The sequence below is a fragment of the Carassius gibelio genome, chromosome A3, assembly GCF_023724105.1.
Source record: "Carassius gibelio isolate Cgi1373 ecotype wild population from Czech Republic chromosome A3, carGib1.2-hapl.c, whole genome shotgun sequence".
NCBI classification, from domain to species: domain Eukaryota; kingdom Metazoa; phylum Chordata; class Actinopteri; order Cypriniformes; family Cyprinidae; genus Carassius; species Carassius gibelio.
In genome coordinates, this window is record NC_068373.1 from 23,159,742 (window position 1) to 23,180,935 (window position 21,194).

A 21,194-nucleotide genomic window follows, 5' to 3' on the forward strand; every position below is an offset into this window, starting at 1 on the left:
TTCTCTCAGGTACATCACAGTGTAAGCTTCACAGTTAACATCACTCTCATCAACGTAGTCCATATCAACAACAAAAATATATCTTGACTCCATATAGTTGTTATTTTGAAAAAATCCAAGATATTTTGAGCAGTAGGATTATAAAAAAAATGTGCTAATATAAAATTAAATTAAGTAGCCTATATAAAATTGCAAACATCTATCTTGCAGTACTTTTTTACTTAAGTACATAAAAAATTGAGTACTTTTGTACTTTCACTTAAGTAAAATTGAAAAAGGAGTACTTTTACTTTTACTGGAGTAATATTTTACCATATGTATCTGTACTTTTACTCAAGTACTTGATTTGTGTACTTCGTCCACCACTGGAATGTGCCGATTAGACTTCAGATGGCTGACGTTCTGATTTAACTGAATAGAAATGAGCTATATTAAATATATAAGAGTTATATTTCTACCAAACGCTACATCTGCTGGCAGAGAATAAATTTGCATTTTCAATACAACTGTTGTTTTGTTCAGAGTTCAGAACAATACAAAAATCAACCCATGTTTTTACCCTGCAAACACGCTTTAAATGTGGACTGGTGGATCGAAAAGAAGATGATGCATTATAAAAATCTAAACAAATGGGTGTGCAATATGGTCTGCGATAATATCGTAATTGTAATTTTAATGATGTGCGATTTGATATTACGAGTAAATCACTAAAAGCAAACACAAAACACACCTACAGAGTGCACGCATACATTAGGTGATGAATTCTAGTAGGTTAGTCTAGATGATAGACAATGTGATATTGATTTTATACAGTTAAAGAATTAGTTAAAATTAAGATTTCCTGTTTTTGCTCTATTTCTCCAATAAAAAAACTATTTCAAACACAGCCACAGTGCTGTTTTGCGTCTCTGAACACCAGGACGCTGTTTCGTTCTAGAATGAATCAGCCGTTTAGATTATTCGTTCAGTCGTAACGTCTCACTTATTAACAGTGACTTCGGCCACCAACTGGTGGTTTTAATTTCACATTTAAGGTATCTTTTCTTTTTTTATTATTGTTTCAAACAGTTCAAACACTTCTTAAATAATTGCAAACACTTCTAATGCAGCTTCTGTATTTCCTCTGCATTCCAAAGATAAATTATGTTGACGCTGATTAAATTTGCTTGGTAACAACCCAAATGCAAGAATCTGACCATAAAAAAATGGTGCACAGTTTTAGATAAAAATGTCTCAAAGGTAAAAATGCCCATAAAACTTGATGGAAATGATTAATTTATTTTACTGCTGTGAACTGACCACACAGAATATGAACAGCTGTCCATGGTAGTCCTTAAGATATCAGCAAAATAACACACTTAGCAAAATATAATCTACTGTAATTATCGTTATCGATAAAATCCAAGAATATTTTAGAGATACTGTACCTTTTTTATCAGTAATGATAAAATAATGATACCTCCTGAAGAACACTAGGTAGACTGTTCCAGAGTTTGGGCACTAAATACAAAAATGATCTGCTGCCCGCAGTTGATTCTGATATTCCAGGTAGTTTTCAAATGGACAGAGTTTTGAGATTGCTGCAGACGTGAAGAACAATAATGCAATAAGAGCTCGCTCAAGTACTGAGGAGCTAAACCATTCAGGGCTTTATAAGTAGAAAGATTTTAAAATGCATTCAATGTTTAAAAGGGAGCCAGTGCAGTGTTGACAGATCTGGGCTAATATGGCCATACCTTCCTGGTTCTAGTAAAAACTCCAGACGCTGTATTTTGAACCAGCTGGGGTTGGTATATTAAGCACATAGAACAACAACCCAATAAAGCATTACAATAATCTAACCTTGAAGTCATGAATGCATGACCTAACATTTCTACATATGGCATAGAAACCATAGGTCGTTATTTATATATATACTTGTAATGAAAAAAAAATGTGTTTTTCAAAAGAAAGATTGTTATCTAATAGCATACCTAGGTTCCCAACTGTTGACGGAGAACTGACAAACCCACAGTTTTGTGGGTTATTACATGCTGAGGTTTTTGGTTTGATAAAAGAGGTAAAATATTCATTAAGCGTTAAGCTTTATCATTGGTTTATATCATTGGGAATTTTTATTCATTGAACATCAATTAATTTGTTAGCCTTATACTGATTTGGACGTTTTTTTATTTTATTTTTTGTATTTGCTAGTTCAGGGACCAGACACAGTCTCTGTCGTATGATATCTGGTCTCTATGTGCTGTGAATTAACTGATTCTGTGATGTGAGAGTCAAATAAATAGCCAAAATGTCAAAAAAAATTAAGTTAGTACTATTCTACTATTCTCACGTGGCAAGACTTCTGGACTCCATCACAGCTTCCATGGGCCGAGGACTGCCCAAGGGGCTGTCTGACCAATATATAAAGTTTGCTTTATTCAGCGTCATGTTTAGAGGCATGGAAATGTAAAGTCAATGTCTGTACAATAACAGACCAGTGTGCAATTAAAAAAAAAAAGTGAAAAAGTGACATGACATTCAGCCAAGTATGGTGACCCATACTCAGAATTTGTGCTCTGCATTTAACCCATCCAAAGTGCACACACACACACACTGAAGTCTGATCATAATAATCAAGGAAACAATTATTATTTTTTATTTATTTATTTTTTGTGCATTCTTTAAAATCTTGTTATTTCCACATATAGGTAATATGCCACAGGAGGAAAAAAGGGGAAAAAACCTGCTGCAGGGTTAAAATTAGGCTTTCCCAATAATGTGTGTGTGTTGCAGACACCGATCATTCCTTGGTCTTATCTTACCCGATAACACAGTGCTCACTCAACTCAGGGCTTTATAATTAAAACCATAATTACACAACTGTGCAGACAATCCCATTTCCAGCTAGCAGCAATTAAATATAATGTGACAGTGACTTAATGATCATTAGAGAGGAACTTTGTATCCAGCAGCCTGCAGATCTCATGAGACGCATGTGCAGAGAAAGACAAAGACCATGTTGGGGCCTGTGTGAAGCACCTGTTTAATCGAGAAGTGAAAAAAGAGAGCATGTAAATAATTTTCCCTTGCTTGTTGCAACACGATGGGCTGCATTTACAGGCATGTCACTCTAAAGGAACCTTGGATCCTCATATTGGTCTGCAATCAGCACCAAGGACAGATCCAGCACACAGACTCCAGTACAGCAGCTACAGGGAAAGAGGAAACACAAAACAGAGCAAAACAGAAAGAGCTGGCACTGACATTGTTGCACAGATGCTTTAATTGCATTCCTATGCAGAAATGAACCCAGTTTGAACATTCTGTCTAAACCACAGGATGAATCATAAAATATATTTTAGGGCCAATTAAATGTGCTGCAATTATAGACTGGAAAGATTCAAATAAAAAGAAGGATTTACAGTGGAGATATGGTTATAAATAGTCCAATTTTTAAACATTTTAGCGTTAAATGGCTTTTCATTGGACTGTTTTAGCTACAGGGAGTTCTTCTTTTATGATTATTAAAGGAAAAGGTTTGGTGAAAATATTATCCAGCGCAGGATTTGCCTACTTAAAATTGATTTTAGCAATACCACAGCACTCACGGGTTCAAGCTAGAAGGAAATGCTTACTTTCTAGTGAAATGTATGTCATAACTGACTGACTGAACTCAACAGAGCATTCACACTGCAGCATTCATAACCATTACTACCTGCGTTGTAAACACAGAGGGACTATAAATTATGATGTTAACTTCTCACCCTCCATTCAGTTCTATTGGAGAATCAGTCAAGTTAAGGCTAGCTGATTCTTTGCTGTTATCAGAGAAAAATACTTCTGATTCTATATAATTCATGCAAACATTACCATTCATTAAACAATCCTGGAAAAACGCATTACTGTTTCCTTAAAGATATGAAGCAACATACCTGTTTTCAACAATGATAATAATCGTTCTTGAGCAGCAAATCATCATATTAGAGTGATTTCTGAAGGATTATGTGACACTGAGGAAGTTTGGTGTAATGTCTGCTGAAAATTCAGCTTTATCATTACAGGAACAAACTACTTATTCAAATATATTTAAATAGAAAACAAATAGTTCACAATGTTAAATGATTTAACTATTTCATGTATTATATATTTTATGTATTTTTGATCAAATAAATGGAGCTTTAATGAGCATATAAGATACTTATTTGAAAATAAAGTGTACCCACCACAAACTTTTATAACAAAAGTGTATAGCCTAATAACAAGCAAATATATGAATCACAAATATTACAATGTAATGTATACTGTAGTTATGTTTTCCCATGCTACTGAAAGTGTCCAATTTAGAAATAAGTTTGGATTTAGGAAGTCAGGGTAAGGATTTGGAACACTTCTTTTAGTTACATCAATTCGAATCTGTGTTGTCATTTTTATTAGTAGTAGTATTATTCATTTTTGTTTTTTTAGTTTTTTTTGGGCAGTGTCCATGAGCAAAGATAGTGCCATTCTTGAAAAGTAGCAAGTTTTAAAACATACCAAATCTCTTAAAATGGTTCTGTAGCTTTGGTCTGTCCCAACTCAGAAGTCTTGACTTGCATCCAAAAATTGAAATAATATTAATAACAATTATAGTATGATAATGCAGAATTCAGCTTAATGAGTTAATCCTCAAATAAATAATACAGCAAATTTTCTGTTGAGAATTGGTTTCTGAGATGCTGAAATATTAAACGTGTCAGCATTTTAGTGGCTTATTTATTTTCTCAGTGAATAATTCTGCATTCAGGAGTGGGATTTGGAGAGCTTATCTAATAAACCAGCTTGTCTGTATTACCTATGACTAATGAAAACTCATCTTCACAACAGACTATGAAACTAAAATGGATAGAGACAACTGTAAACTGGAGGCAACTGCATAATGTATGTGATATGCACAGCTTAATGCATGCTGCTCAATGTAATGGTTTGAAATACAGGCACTCAGCAAACCACAGCATCCTCACCAGTGCCATTAGAAAAACTCTCATTTCTTACTTAGGTTTTCCCAGTTAAAGGTCAAACCCAATTACAGATATTTTGCCGGCGGCACTGTGTGACTCCACGAACAATGATTCCTCAACCATTCAAATTAAAGCTCGAGACAGAAACAAGTCAAGGAAATTAAACCCCAACACACAGGTCGAATTCAGCATTGCAAAAATGCCTCCCATGCTTCAGTATGTCAAATAAACCCTATTTAGAGACTATGAGAATCATTAGAGCATGATATACCATGTCTAATGCTAAGCTGAACATTATTAGGTTTCTTCTAAGGTTTATAGCCAAGGGGGACAGAAAGTGCACAAGGAGGGATCTGTTGATTTCACTGCCTACATGCTGGCTTAGACTGGCCTGTATATAAAAAAATAATAATACATTTGAGTGGAAAATGATTGACTGACAACTGTAGAAATTCATAATTTCTTTCCATCATGACATCCTGTGAGAGTTGTTATATCACATACTGTAAGTTTATGTAACATTCCCAAGTTTCTTCTGTAACCTGGTGAACACATGATTGCTGAATTGTGTCGAAAGTGTTTGTGACCATGATTGAGGTGTAAAAAAACAAAACAAAGAAAAAGTCTCGCCATCCTGGAAAAAGAGAATACTAAAACTCATCCAGCACTAGATTTGAAGGAGAACACTGTTTCAGTCCCTCTTGTCCATTTATTTTTCCTTGTGATCTGTAAGTCTATTTGTTTATTTATTAATGGCAAGCTGTGAGACGAATGGAAAACAGCGCAATGGAGACGTGTAATGAAATCTATCTGTTAATTTTTTTAAACAGATGTTTTAAAGGGAAACTTATCAAAGGAAGTCACGCTGACCACGTCTCAGCATATTTCAAAGCTGCTGCGTTGTGCTACGAGACAAAACCACCTGCCAGATGTTTTTCTGAAACACGTTTAATTTCTAATGTAAAATGGCAGCAAATGGCCTTTTACGAGCCAATGATTCTGAAAGTGCCGGTTCGACCGTATATTGGTTGATTGATGAACTTTCCTTTCAACAACCGTATTCTATCACTTTTATGAGTCTGGCATGCGAGGTGTTCCCATCAGGACAAATGGGATGGAAATGTTGTTTGCAATGGGTTGTCCTCAGCCAAAATAAAGGCATGCCCACTATCCCATCAGCATCGGCTGGACTCTGTTCAGTGAAGCGAGATTACAAGAGGGCAGGGATCATTTCCATCATAATGTCATGCATTAGCATATATCCTGCAGCCGGACTCCAAGGCATGTGGCACCATGAATGTTATAGAATTTGCTGTCCCATTTTTTACTAATTTCTTCTGAGGCAGAAATCCCATGTGTTTTAGTAAAAAATCGAAACCCTAAAATAATATAATCTAATTATTTTTATTTTCATTTATTATATTTAGTACTCAGACCTGTACCGCAAGAATTTCAGCCTATTTTTAAACAAACATTTCTTAAAATTGTGACACTCAAGTCAAAATCAAGTCAAAAATATATGAGAAATATATGATTAGTAAATAAATTCTGTTCTTTTTTAACTTTCTATTAATCAGTTCTGTAAAAAAAACTGATTTCTACACTGATAATAATAAGAACTGTTTCTTGAGCATTGCTTCATCAGCATATTAGATTTCTGGATCATGCCCAGGATCATGTGACACTGAAACCGGAGTAATTATGCTGAAAATATAGATTTACTGTACATTATGGGAATAAATTACATTTTGAAATATATTCAAACAGAAAAAAAGTTCATTTAAATTGTAATAATATTTAACTAATTTAACTGTGTTCATTATTTTAAAAAATAATATTTTGTGAGCATTAGAGACATTTTACAGAGTGACATCTTAATTTACTAACCCTCACAAAAAAAAAATAAAGAAGAAATTAAACCACTCATTTAAAATGTATGTTAAGGTTTATTTTTTTTATTTTTTTATTTTAACATGCCACATAAAACCAAGTGACTTGGGTTTGTTATACTTAGTGCTTAGCTTATAGTTTGCTAGCAAGCAGAAATCCAGAAAGGGTCTTTCATAATGAATCTCAGCTCGTCTAATGGTCTTTTTTCATCAGGTATTATTTTTATTCATGCTTTGAGAATAAAGTATTGTGCTCATTATGAGAGCTTGACAGTGAAGCATGGCTCAGTTCTCTCCATCATATGGAAAGACTGAAAGCACCTTCCTATTCTTGATTACATGCTATATTTATTATGGAGGATGAATTTCTTAGTCATTTCAATAAATAACACAAGCAAACCATAGTAAAAGTTTAATCGCACTTATCACAAACATGCTGCAATGATGATGGACCAGAGCGCTGACAGAAAAGAACTCATGACTTGAAAACAAAGATCACATGGATCGAAATTGTATCTTCAGTGTGTAGAATTTTTTTTTACACAGTTACATTTTTCATGTTTGAAAAAAACACAGGATAAAGCCGAGATTTACTGACCTTAAAGGTCAGCATTCAAAATCTGTATACGATATTTGCATTCTGAGTCCGTTCAGTCCATTATAAAACAATCATAACAATTTTCTTTTTTTCCCCCTAAAACCACTGATCAGCAACTCTAAACATTTTTTTAGAAGATATATACATTATTTATTTATTTATTATTATTTTATTTTTTTGACACTAATATAACTACATAGATAATTTAGCAAAAAATATTTTTGAGACCTAGTGGTACTCCATACTCGGGTCCAAAAGGAATTTAAGTGGATATATCTCTTTAATAATAATAATAATAATAATAATAATTGTAAAAAAATGTGAGGGTCTTAAATAAAAATATAAACAAAATACATTGTCTCATCGATTTAAGGATAATCACAGAAAATACTGCAATTTGTGTCCCATTGTTGATTACTGAAATTATAAACATTATATAACTATTTAATCTGATTACAAACCCAATTCCAAAAAAAAGGGACACTGTACAAATTGTGAGTAAAAAAGGAATTTAATAATTTACAAATCTCATAAACTTATATTTTATTCACAATAGAATATAGATAACATATCAAATGTTGAAGTGAGAAATCTTGAAATGTCATGCCAAATATTGGCTCATTTTGGATTTCATGAGAGTTACACGATCCAAAAAAGTTAGGACAGGTAGCAATAAGAGGCCGGAAAAGTTAAATATACATATAAGGAACAGCTGGAGGACCAATTTGCAAAAGAACTTCTCAGAGTGGCTTTGTGTCTCTCAGAAGTCAAGATTGGCAGAGGATCACCAATTCCCCCAATGCTGCGGCAAAAATTAGTGGAGCAATATTAGAAAAGAGTTTCTCAGAAATAAATTGCAAAGAGTTTGAAGTTATCATCATCTACAGTATATAATATCATCCAAAGATCCAAAGAATCTGGAACAATCTCTGTGCGTAAGGGTCAAGGCCGGAAAACCATACTGGATGCCCGTGATCTTCAGATCCTTAGACAGCACTGCATCACATACAGGAATGCTACTGTAATGGAAATCACAGCATGAGCTCAGGAATACTTCCAGAAAACATTCCAGAAAACGTGAACACAATCCACCGTGCCATTCGCCGTTGCCGGCTAAAACTCTATAGGTCAAAAAGACGCCATATCTAAACATGATCCAGAAGCGCAGGCCTTTTCTCGGGGCCAAGGCTCATTTGAAATGGACTGTGGCAAAGTGGAAAACTGTTCTGTGGTCAGACGAATCAAAATTTGAAGTTATTTTTGGAAAACTGGGAAGCCATGTCATCTGGACTAAAGAGGACAAGGACAACCCAAGTTGTTATCAGCGCTCAGTTCAGAAGCCTGCATCTCTGATGGTATGGGGTTGCATGAGTGCGTGTGGCATGGATAGCTTACACATCTGGAAAGGCACCATCAGTGATGAAAGGTATATCCAAGTTCTAGAACAACATATGCTCCCATCCAGACGTCGTCTCTTTCAGGGAAGACCTTGCATTTTCCAACATGACAATGCCAGACCACATACTGCATCAATTACAACATCATGGCTGCGTAGAAGAAGGATCCGGATACACTGTAAAAAATAATTCAGTGGCTTAGTAAATTTCACAAAAATAAAGAGCTATATTAACTTAATAAAATCTTTTGAAATCATTTAAGTGATATTTTGAGTGGGTCAGATTAAAAAGAATAATTAAAAATCCAACAAATAATTTCTCTAAAATTTACATATATTATTTAAGTTTATGTAATGAAAATAAATAAGTATTTAACTAACTAATTATATTTTTTATATTCCTTCAATATTTCTGGTGAATTCTAATAGAAATATTTGATAATTATTTACTTGTACTGATCTGTTTTAGAAACTAAAATTATTAAGTATTTCCAACCAATTTTCCTAAATAAAGTTCCAGCTTAATAAATGACAGTTTAAATAAATTGAGTAAATTTCGCGGCTAAAGTGATCACGTGTGCAGCTCCGCAGGAAAAAAAAAATCTGCTTTCCTCAGCAGCGACGTCGACTAGCCATACACCTCACAGCTCCTGGTAAGTAACGTTAGTCAGCTAATCCTACTTACGTTTGTAACACTTTATTAAAAAGTTAATAATTATTAAGCATTTTCTAACAATTGTCTTTGTATTGTACGTCATATTCAACAAGTTTCGTAGCTTAATCGAAGTCACCTGAAGGACGGCTTTCCTCAGCAACGGCAAGACCCGCACTCCTCTCATATCGTGGTACGTTATAATTTAGCCAGCTAATACTAATTATGTTTGTAATGTTTAATTCAGAAGTTAATTAAGGATTTCCTAACAATTGTGTTTGTATTTTGCGTTATCTTAAGAAGTTTAACAAGTTTCGCGGCTCAAACAAGAGGCACCTGTCACTGAAGGACTGCTTTTCTCAGCAACGACGTGAACAGCATTACTCGAATTTCCTGTAAGTAACGTAGTCCTTTTATAACTATGTATATTTGCAAAAATGTTTTCAAAAGTTGATTAAACATTGACCGTGTGTACGTGTACATAACAGTGTAGTTTTCGAAGTTAGTTAGTGGGGCAGCCATATGTATGTTAGTTTTTTTTTTTTTTTGGAGTGGGTTAACGTTCGTACTATTTGGATCACCGTTTATTTCAACCGCCATTTGAAAGTCTAACGATAAGTGTACCGTGGTCCAGCAACTATAACTATACATGCCCAATGGAAAACGATTTTGTACAGGTTCCCCTTTGGGGTCAGTGGCTTGTCAAAAGGGAACACATCATTTATGAACTTTCAAATGACAACATTCTTTCTTGTAAAAAGCTGTCACGTTGTTGTAAAACATCATAATTACTACATGAACTCAGGTATGAGCTCTTAAATCACCACTACAAATACGCCATGCAAAAGTATTTAAAATGGCATGGACATAACATAGACTGGTGCGTTTTAATCAGCTCCCACTGTAGGGAGTCGGACAGTTTAAGGCCTGCTCCATTGTAAAATCATTCTAGTGCACTGAAACCTAGATCACATACAATATCGGTCAAAAGTTTGAAAACCGTAAGCTTTTTAATGTAACAAATCCAGACCTGGTGGGTATTGAAGGACAGCGGAGGCTGGGGGAGGGGTACGTTGTTTTAATTGAGTAAACTTACTAAATTTCTTAAGAGTGTGTTTAAATATATTCATTTTGATTTGAAATTATTTGTAATATTTTTGTTCCCTGAAACAGATCAGTTTAATTTTCCATCCTTAAATAAATTGATAGAAATTTCACAAATATATTATGTGTATTATAAATAAACAATTTGTTAGTCTAATACTAAATTGTTTTAGTGGAAAAAATAAAATATAACTGTACATTTTAGATAAAATAAACTGTTGTATTTTTAGTCCGTTAATATGTTTACATTTATGCATTTGGCAGACACTTTTATCCAAAGTAACTTACATTGCATTTCAAGGTACACATTTACAATTTAATCAATTTTTGCTAGCGCCGACGCTCTACTGTTTGAGCTACAGGAAAGCCATCTTTTGTATAATCAAGTGAACTATATTCAGAGATTTTATTAAGTTAATAAAGTTAAATATTACTGTAATATTTACTAAACCACAGAATTATTTAGAGGGTTAAGGGTTGAGTGTGAGGGTTAATGCAATGCATATTTTTTTTTCAAGTAGTGCAATTAAACAAGCTTTTTTGTTTCAAAACCATTAGTCATTTTACTTAAATATTAAACATGTTTATAAAGAAATTGGTTGAAATAATGCAGACCTCAATAAAAGCCTATAGCATTGATTTACAGCATAGAAGCTCGCAGTTGGTCTCTTTTCGTTTTTCTTTTAGGTTTATTGTTAAAAATAAATGTCCCTATGTAGAAAATTAACCTGTCCTCTTGTTAAGAAGAATGCTGTTAATTTTTGCAACTCCTCCCCCTAGTAATCATATGGTCCAACAGAATGTTTGCTTCTTCAGGTGCTATTTGTTTTGTGTATTTGTCACTTTCTTGTAACATTCAGTTTTGAATGTTAGCTCTAACCAGTTATCTTTAAAATTTGCCTGTAGGGTTCAGCTGATCTACCCGTCTTCGTACAAGCAGAGTTGGCAGAGGACGTCATAAAAATCTACATCCTTCGGAACAATAATGGGGCAGTCAGCGACGTAATCTTGGGAATCTCAGCAGAGCCTGCTGCCATCTTTCAGGAGTCACATTGGATTTGAGATATCCCAAGACCCACAAATACAGGTCCTTCTCCAAAAATTAGCATATTGTGATAAAGTTCATTATTTTCCATAATGTAATGATAAAAATTAAACTTTCATATATTTTAGATTCATTGCACACCAACTGAAATATTTCAGGTCTTTTATTGTTTAAATACTGATGCTTTTGGCATACAGCTCATGAAAACCATAAATTCCTATCTCAAAAAAATAGCTTATTTCATCTGACCAATAAAAGAAAAGTGTTTTTAATACAAAAAAGTCAACCTTCAAATAATTGTTCAGTTATGCACTCAATACTTGGTGGGGAATCCTTTTGCAGAAATGACTGCTTCAATGCGGCGTGGCATGGAGGCAATCAGCCTGTGGCGCTGCTTCGATAGCGGCCTTAAGCTCATCCAGAGTGTTTTGTCTTGCGTCTCTTAACTTTCTCTTCACAATATCCCACAGATTCTCTATGGGGTTCAGGTCAGGAGAGTTGGTAGGCCAATTGAGCACAGTAATACCATGGTCAGTAAACCATTTACCAGTGTGAGCAGGTGCCAGGTCGTGCTGAAAAGCAAAATCTTCATCTCCATAAAGCTTTTCAACAGATGGAAACATGAAGTGCTCCCAAATCTCCTGATAACTAGCTGCATTGACCCTGCCCTTGATAAAACACAGTGGACCAACACCAGCAGCTGACATGGCACCCCAGACCATCACTGACTGTGGGTACTTGATACTGGACTTCAGGCATTTTGGCATTTCCTTCTCCCCAGTCTTCCTCCAGACCGTGGCACCTTGATTTCCAAATGACATGCAAAATTAGCTTTCATCCGAAAAAAGTACTTTGGACCACTGATCAACAGTCCAGTGCTGCTTCTCTGTAGCCCATTTCCTGCACACGCCTGTGCACGGTGGCTCTGGATGTTTATACTCCAGACTCAGTCCTCAATCTTCCTCGGGGTCCGGACACCTCTTCTCGTTGTGAAGCGTTTTTTGCCACACTTTTTCCTTCCCACAGACTTCCCACTGAGGTGCCTTGATACAGCACTCTGGGAACAGCCTAATCGTTCAGAAATTTCTTTCTGTGTCTTACCCTCTCGCTTGAGGGTGTCAGTGATGGCCTTCTGGACAGCAGTCAGGTCGGCAGTCTTACCCATGATTGCGGTTTTGAGTAATGAACCAGGCTGGGAGTTTTTACAAGCCTCAGGAATCTTTTGCAGGTGTTTAGAGTTAATTAGTTGATTCAGATGATTAGGTTAATAGCTCATTTAGAGAACATTTTCATGATATGCTAATTTTTTGAGATAGGAATTTTGGGTTTTCATGAGCTCTATGCCAAAATCATCAGTATTAAAACAGTAAAAGACCTGAAATATTTCAGTTGGTGTGCAATGAATCTAGAATATATGAAAGTTAAATTTTTATCATTACATTACGGAAAATAATGAACTTCATCACAATATGCTAATATTTTGAGAAGGACCCTGTACTCACTTGAGTTGTTCCAAAAACTGTTTCTTGAGCTGGATCCTCCAAAACTCTGTTAATGTTCAGAGGTTAAAAAATTATCTTCTTGCATAGTAGTGGTTCATGGTCATCCCACAGAATGGGTATTCCTGATGGAAGTGTTTCTGTTATCTGACTAATTCTGTTGAAGACATAGTTCACCCCAAAAGATGATGTTGTCATAATTTACTCTCCCTCAATTTGTCCCAAACCTGTACGAGTTTCTTTCTTCTGTTGAACACAAAAGATATTTTAAGTGAAGTGACGTGACATTCAGCCAAGTATTAAAGAGTGTTGGTTAACGCTGTTAAAGGTTGCCATTGACTTTGCATAGTATACTTTTTTTTTTTTTTTTTTCCTATCATGGAAGTCAATGGCAACTTTCAACTATCTGTTAACCAACATTCATTAAAATATATTTTGTGTTCAACAGAAGAAAGAAATTCGTACAGATTTGGGACATCCCGGGGGGGCGAGTACATTATGACAACATCATCTTTTTGGGTGAATTATCCCTTTAATATTGATGTAAGTGTTGCTTTTATATTTTTTTATGGTTTAATGTTGAGTGTGACTGCAAATGGCTGGTATGCACCAGGAACAAAGATGTCATTTCTCTTACGGCTATCGTATTTTACATGTAATCTACTTGAATACTAAGATGGATGAAATGTTTCATAAGGTTTAATCATTTCCCTTATGGCTACTTTACAGTTTTTAATTTTTGCAATCTACTGGAATATTAAAATGGATACAATGTTTCAAAGGTTGAATTTAGACTTTGTCTTATGTTTAATTGACAAATAAATTTTCAATAAAAAATGTGTTTCTTTCTTTATTTGGTTTCATTATATTAATTATAAAGGGTAAATGGTGTAAAAAAAAAAAGTGAATGCAGCATTTTGATAATTTATAGTCCAATATTAAGTTAAATTCACTTTTACATGTAGTAAACGTAGCACATTTTTTTTGGTAAAATTTCATCCAATATTTCAATTATATCTACTCAATATTTTTTGTTTATTTTACATAGAATTACAGTTGTGGTGTTTTATAATTTTGATTATATCCAATTAATTTTATTTCTCATATAAAGTAATTCAGTTACTCAGATTTACTTAATTTTTTTACTGACAATTACTCAATTTAAACAGTATATTTCATTGATTTCACAGCTTTAAAATTTACTCAATTTTTTTGAGTGTAAAAATGTTTCACCAAAAAAATTGAGTAAATAATAGTTAAACTTTTTACAGTGTACTGAAATGGCTTGCCTACAGTCCAGATCTTTCACCCATAGAAAACATTCGAAGCATCATACAGAGGAAGATGCGACAAAGAAGACCTAAAACAGTTGAGCAACTAGAAGAATGGGACAACATTACTATTCCTAAACTTGTCTCCAGCTTGTCTCCTCAGTCCAAGACATTTGCAGACTTTTATAAAAGTTTTATAAAAAACTTAAAACTTAAAATCAGCTTATTTTTTCCCTTAAAATGATACATTTTCTCACTTTAAACCTTTGATATGTCGTCTATGTTGTATACTGAAGAGAATATTGAAATTTGAAACTTCCACATCAATGCATTCTGTTTTTATTCACAATTTGTACAGTATCCCAACTTCAGTCAACTTCTGTCAGTTTTTACTCAATTTAGAGTGTAATTCAATATTTTATTATTAAATATGTGCCATCTCATCATCTATAAAATTGAATAGGTTATATATATTTAAAAAAATTCTTTTAAAATAAATTTCTTTTATTGAAATTAAAACATCATCTTTGGATATCAAGTATTTTTGACCATTTGGTTCAAACAGTAGCTCTTGGAGTCTTTGATAATTCGTTTTTCTTGGCACAAAGTAGAAAAATATTGACTGAATAATGTGGAGTTGTGTTATATTTGCTTTTTAAGGCTGGTATTTGCCATTTTTGCTTTGACCTTCACCCGCTGAAACATTTGAAATGTAACAGTGTTAGCACAAAACATACTGAAAGAGAAAAGTCATGGGTTAGTTTTACTTTTCTGTTTAATTACAATGTGATGGCAAAGCTGAGCAATAACGTAATTTACTTACTAAAATGATTCTGTTTATGAATTGCCAACTCACCGTAACTGGAAGGAAATAACATTTAATTTCTCGAAAGGTCAGTAATTAATGAATAAGTGCATAAATAAATAAATCTGGACCTTTTTAGGCGAAATGCACTCACATAAACTATTATTCAAATATGGGAACAGATCAGTGTGTTGGCCCTTATCCAGACTGGCGTACATTGAAATGTTTCTTTAATCTATTTTTCCACCACTCTCCCAACCATCTGCAGTCTTCACAAAGCAGCTAAAGATTTGCACGTACAGTATATCACCAGCATCCCAAGCGCCACCTTTCATCAATTGGGAAGTTAAAATAGAAGCAAGGATCTGCTGTATTTCATCTGGTAAAGTCTTTGGTGTCAAAACACAGGGAATGGCGTTTGATCTTAAAAGGAAGGTGGAGAAAGAGAGGAAAGCATGGTGAGACAGACATTTCTCAGCATAGCTGTTTTCAACAAATCTTAAACAAACACCAAATTCAAACTGCCGTTGTCTTTGAGGAGAAGCTGCAGAAAACTCTCTGTGCTGCAGTGCCCTATGGGATGGATCCGCATGATAAAGACAGCAGATAAAATACCACAAGACAGGCAGGACACGCACACACACACACACACAACCTTATCACTCATTGTAGCTTACATTACCATGAGAAACCAAATTTGCCTGTTCTTAAAAGAAATAGGCCAGAAATTAATACAAGAATTCACCCAACATCAACAATGCCCAGCCAAATGCTAGCCTTGTTCCAGCTTTGTCCTATAATTATACCCTTGTATCCTGCAGGGAAAACAAGCCACACACACACAGTCTTTAAAAAGCTTTGACAACTTTCCAGCACCCTGTCACAAAAAGCTAATATTTTCCAGTACAAATTGGGCTTACCGTAGGGAAAACACAGCGTTCATTATTTGATCAAGTATCGAGGAGTATTGTAGCGGTTCATATGAATCTATCACGCATCCCGAGAAGGTTGTTTTGTGACAGTTTTTCTTGTAAAGTTCTCTGTGAGCGGCAGCCCTCTGTGGAGAGGAATCTGACGCTATCTCTGTCTGTTTGTCGCATACTAGAGTCTCGCAAGTCTAAAGCCATTTCAAAAGGGTGAGGAGAGACGTGAAGCTGTTAATAAATAGAAAAAAAAAAAGATGGAGGAAACGAAAGAGCAGCCAAAAAATAGACCTTGAACAGTTTGAGGGGAAACGAGCCAAGCTCGCAAGATCCAGACACGTTGTGTTTTCGTCTCTCATATACCTACGTCTCACATTGTAATTATAGCATCAATATCAATCAGCAACTTGGAGAGAGAAACGCATCTGGCTCCTGGATAGACGGTTTCAAAATAAAAGTGTTTATGGCTTTCAGCTCTTATTACTTTGTTCTTGCTTTGAGGAAGGTTAAAGTTCAGATTCTGCTCAGGGCATCGGCAGGGCTGATGAATTACGAGCACGTAAGATGAATCTGACAGAATAATGGAAATCAGAAGCAAAAAGAGGTGCTTTTTTGGCTGTGAATCATTCTGAGGGAAACTGCAACACTTCTGGAATATGTCAACACTGTCAGACAGAAGAGGCCTGTTGAATGAGCTTCACCGCAGACATCAGATCAACTGTCTCTGACTGTATTTGGAATCAGAGGAGGCCTACTGTTGTTTTGCTTGCATTTGCAGGTCTTATGTCTGTCTTTGCTATTTTATTTTATTTGTTTTGTTTTGTTTAGTTTTTTTTTTTTTTTTTTTTTACTGTAAATGGACATCTTTTATCAGTATAAGCAACTTTGGCTGAATAGCATGGACCCACAAAAGTCAACAAACAACTATTTTCTTCTGTATTGTGACGTACATCTTAGTGAAATGGATTATTGAAAAAAAAAAGTAAGGTTGTTGAATTAGACCTGAATGCTGTCAATTGTAACATGGATGAATTGTATAGAACACAATAACACACGTTTGGAAAATAGATAGATATAGAATGAATATCCATTTCATGTCATTTAGCTTGAGTACATACTGAAGCACAAAATATATTTTCCATTCAAAACCAGTTAATTTACTTCTTCTCATTCTACTGTGTTTGATGGCAGCAAGCCAGCCTAAAGCCAATCACTGCCACCTACCTGACTGAAGTATGAATCACAAACCTATTTTTCAACATCAGAGTGGGTGCCAATATTTCTAACTTAAAATGTGCAAGGCTTACGTGTCATTCACTTCCATTTATTTTTGTTGTTCAAAAATAAAATAAAATAAAACATCTGTTATGCTTATTTATATTGCAAATTGGTTATTATAGTAAGTAATTATAGTAATTTATTATATTATTTGAATGCATTAACATTATCATTAAAACACTGGTTTCACAACATCTTTTGTCTGCCACATAGTTATCATCTTTGACTGATGGACCATACTACAAGTCACATTCATTTATGTCTCAAATGATTTTTAATGAGTGGCCAACAAAGATCTCAGATTTTAAATCATATACATCTTCCACTGAGATAAACAAGAATGCAAAAAATAAATGTGTCCTTTGTTATCGGTCTATAAGCCTCGTTATTGTTTCTTTTCAAAGGCAATTAATATTCTGTCCATGTCCTAATGTTCTGGGTTTGGCTTTTAATCTTTCTCATATGGATTCTGTAGAGCTTATTTTCATCAATAAATGGCCTCAATTACGCGTGAGAGCCATTTGAGTCACTCCTTCCCCTCTGGGCTATATTTTATACAACATTCACTCATTAAGTTTCATTATCTATAGAAAACGCACTGCTTTCCCTCACATCAAATGCCATTTTCATCCCATTGCTGACAAGATCAGTGCGGTGACTCCTGTGGGCTTGCGTGGTCACCGTTCTTCAATGCATATTTCATCCCAGAGAGATTGTTGGCTGGTAATCCATTTTCCATTTTTATGGATACACTTAAAATCAGATCACTATTTGCATGAGTTATGATATGCCATAAAGGCTGAAAATCTCATACATACAAAATGACACAAACATCTGCTTTCACTAACAAACAAAACTCGCATCCAACCCAACCCAAGCTGGTCGATCTGACAGACAAGACAAGTCCAGATTTTTCATGCTTTCTATAACATTTATAGGTTTTGTTTCTGTCAATAGTTGTTGCTCATAGAAACTATCAAACCTGCTGAAGCGTGTGTTTCTAATTAACCTCCATTACCCTCTGTCTGTAAACTTACTGCATCTGTCAAAACCTCAAACATACTGTACAGCTCTTTGATTGGATTTGATGTAAACCTCGAATACGTCCATGTAAGTGATTGTAAATGCATTTTGGGAAAGAGATGGAATTTGTCAGTCAGTAATAAATAACTAAACACACTCTCAGGCCACAGGGGTACATATTTGATAAGCTTTGTCTAACGGCCAAATGAATATGTCCCACATACAGAATTCTTGCCTTGGCATTGGCTAATGCTTGCCTCCAATTCCTGATGTCAGTGGAGGTTTATATAAGGAAACATGCTTAAAAAACATGTGTGTGTGTGTGTGTGTGTAAACATATTTCTGAGGTAAAGGACTAGGATTGCTAAGAAGTAATTAATTAATTCAATAGACAATAAGTAATAATAGTCATGGATGAATGCATAGTTCACCCGAAAATAAAAATTCTGTCATAATTTACTCACCTTCATGTCGCTTCAAACCTGAATGGATTTCTTTCTTTAACATAAAAGAAGATATTCTGGAAAATGTGTTTTGCTTTTTTTTTTTTTTTTTTTTTTTTATGGGTAGGCATCTATTCAAATGTATGTCTTCTTTTCAATTTTGATATGGCAATGTTTTGTATATTTCTGTGATTTTTTTATTTATTTAACTTTTACTTATTTTTACTGAAGTATGTCTGATTAAGTGCTAATAAACTGCATTGTAGCATCTCAAGCTAAACAAAATATGTACTGTACAGTCCAAAGGTGTGAAACCATTGAAATCTTGTTTGTTTGTTTGTTCAATGAAAATTAACAGGGTCCAGTTTTATACAGTGTAAGGACAAAAACAGCTGAAACATTTTTTTAAAGTATCTTATTTTGTATTCTACAGAAGATAAATAGTCACACAAGTTTGTAACAACATGATGGTGAGTATATGCCATTTTTGAGTGAAATATCTCTGTCATTCACATTCAAACCATTTTTAATAAACCACAAATCACCAATTGCAGACAGTGGATAACCATTTCAATCTGAATGATAAGCAATGGACAGGCAACTATCTGAGAGGAAATCTTGCTGCCAAACTCTGATTAAGCTCTCCTCCATCAAACGTTATATGCTAAAAGGGTACAGGGCATTAAGTAACACAAGATGCATTAGTGCAGAGTCCAAGCTTACCACTCAGTCCATTTGAGTGTGCATCCTTCTCTCTGCTTCGTTTGCACACTATGTATGACAGAGTGTTAGATTACGAGCATTTACACTCCCTCTGATGAACAACGGCTGTCTGCGATCAAACTCACCCACCCCCTGAGCAAGAGACACTAGCACATATTTAGCATGGCACCCAACATATCTCTACGTGGGCTCAACCGGACTGACTGCTACCTCCTTACAATGAATCATAATTAATTTCACACATGCTAAAACAGCTAATGAGCTCTAGTGCCTAGAGCCTGGTATTTCTAATTCCCAGAAGCTCAGATGCATAGAGAGAGATATATACAAAATAATAATAATAATAATAATAATAATAATAATAATAATAATCTATACATTCTATAAAATTAATGCCTTTTTTATTTATATTTGTTTACATTTTTATTATTTTGAAATATATCTGATTAAGATATAATGTTAATAACAAATTACCGTCCAGTAAATAAAATACCATCTCAAGCTAAACAAAAATATACAGTATAGTCCAAAAACCTGAAATTATATTTAATATTTAATTTATTCATTAAATTAGTTCAATCCTGGAATTAAGATTTAAAAAATAATAATTGTAAAATAAATTACAAATACTATTCACTGCTGTATTAAAGTTTAGGGGCAGTAAGAATTAATTAATTAATTAATTAATTTTAAAAAATCTGCATATTAGAATGATTTCCATCCGACACTGAACACTGGAGTAATTGCTTTGCCTTGACATGCCATGCCTTAAAATAAAACAAATAAATAAAACTGTTTTAATAAACCAATGTGTTTAATATAGTGAATATGTTTATTATAGCAAAGTTAAGTTTGAGATTTTAGGATTAACAAAAACTATTCATAGTTAAAGGCATTTTTTCTTGCACATATGTTCATCAGAGACAAAAAAGCATCCTTTTTGTAGAAAGACTTGTCAAAGGCTTGACTGAAAAGAAGCCAAAAATGAACAAAATTCATACATTCAGATCTTGATAACTTGTGATGGAGAGAGTAAAAGGCTGAACTTTACAGGAATGTGACAGACAGCACTCTTGATGTGTGCCTGATGGAAACAGATGTGAATCTTAGCACTGTTCTGATGGAAAATGCTTATTTTTAACTACAGGTGACACAGCTTAGCTGTCTGTGTACCATAACACAGAGGAAACACCTAATCGTTTGGCTGTTGTTAAGGGTCTTTATTTCACATTCAGTGATATAGCCACAGGGTATATGCTCACAATGAGCTGCCTGAAAAAGAACAGGAGAGGAAACGGCAGCTGATGTGTTACATAATGCAAATGCCGCCATGTAAGAGGCATGCAGCGTTTAGTGTCTGCACAGGCTGCTTGACAGCGTATGGCTTGGCAAATCTCCTCACCTTCTGCTTATGTATATTGACAGGCTTATTTTTAAACTAAAGTTTGAGGACATCTGTGGTAAAAGCACAATGCTTATCAGCTCTGCTCAGCTATTCAATACATCTGATTTGAGTTTGGTACTTGAGATGAAAACAGTAAGCTTGAGCACAAGATCACGAAGGTC

At 34.5% G+C, this 21,194-nt stretch overlaps 1 long non-coding RNA gene across 1 annotated transcript; it reads left to right on the forward strand.

Annotated features, from left to right (window-relative positions):
* The first annotated feature begins 9,034 nt into the window (after positions 1-9,034).
* On the forward strand, positions 9,035-13,943 carry LOC127952358 (uncharacterized). The gene is made up of 4 exons (XR_008152927.1): positions 9,035-9,515; positions 9,631-9,707; positions 9,815-9,909; positions 11,525-13,943. It is a non-coding gene; the product is annotated as an uncharacterized LOC127952358 (long non-coding RNA).
* The last annotated feature ends 7,251 nt before the right edge of the window (positions 13,944-21,194 follow it).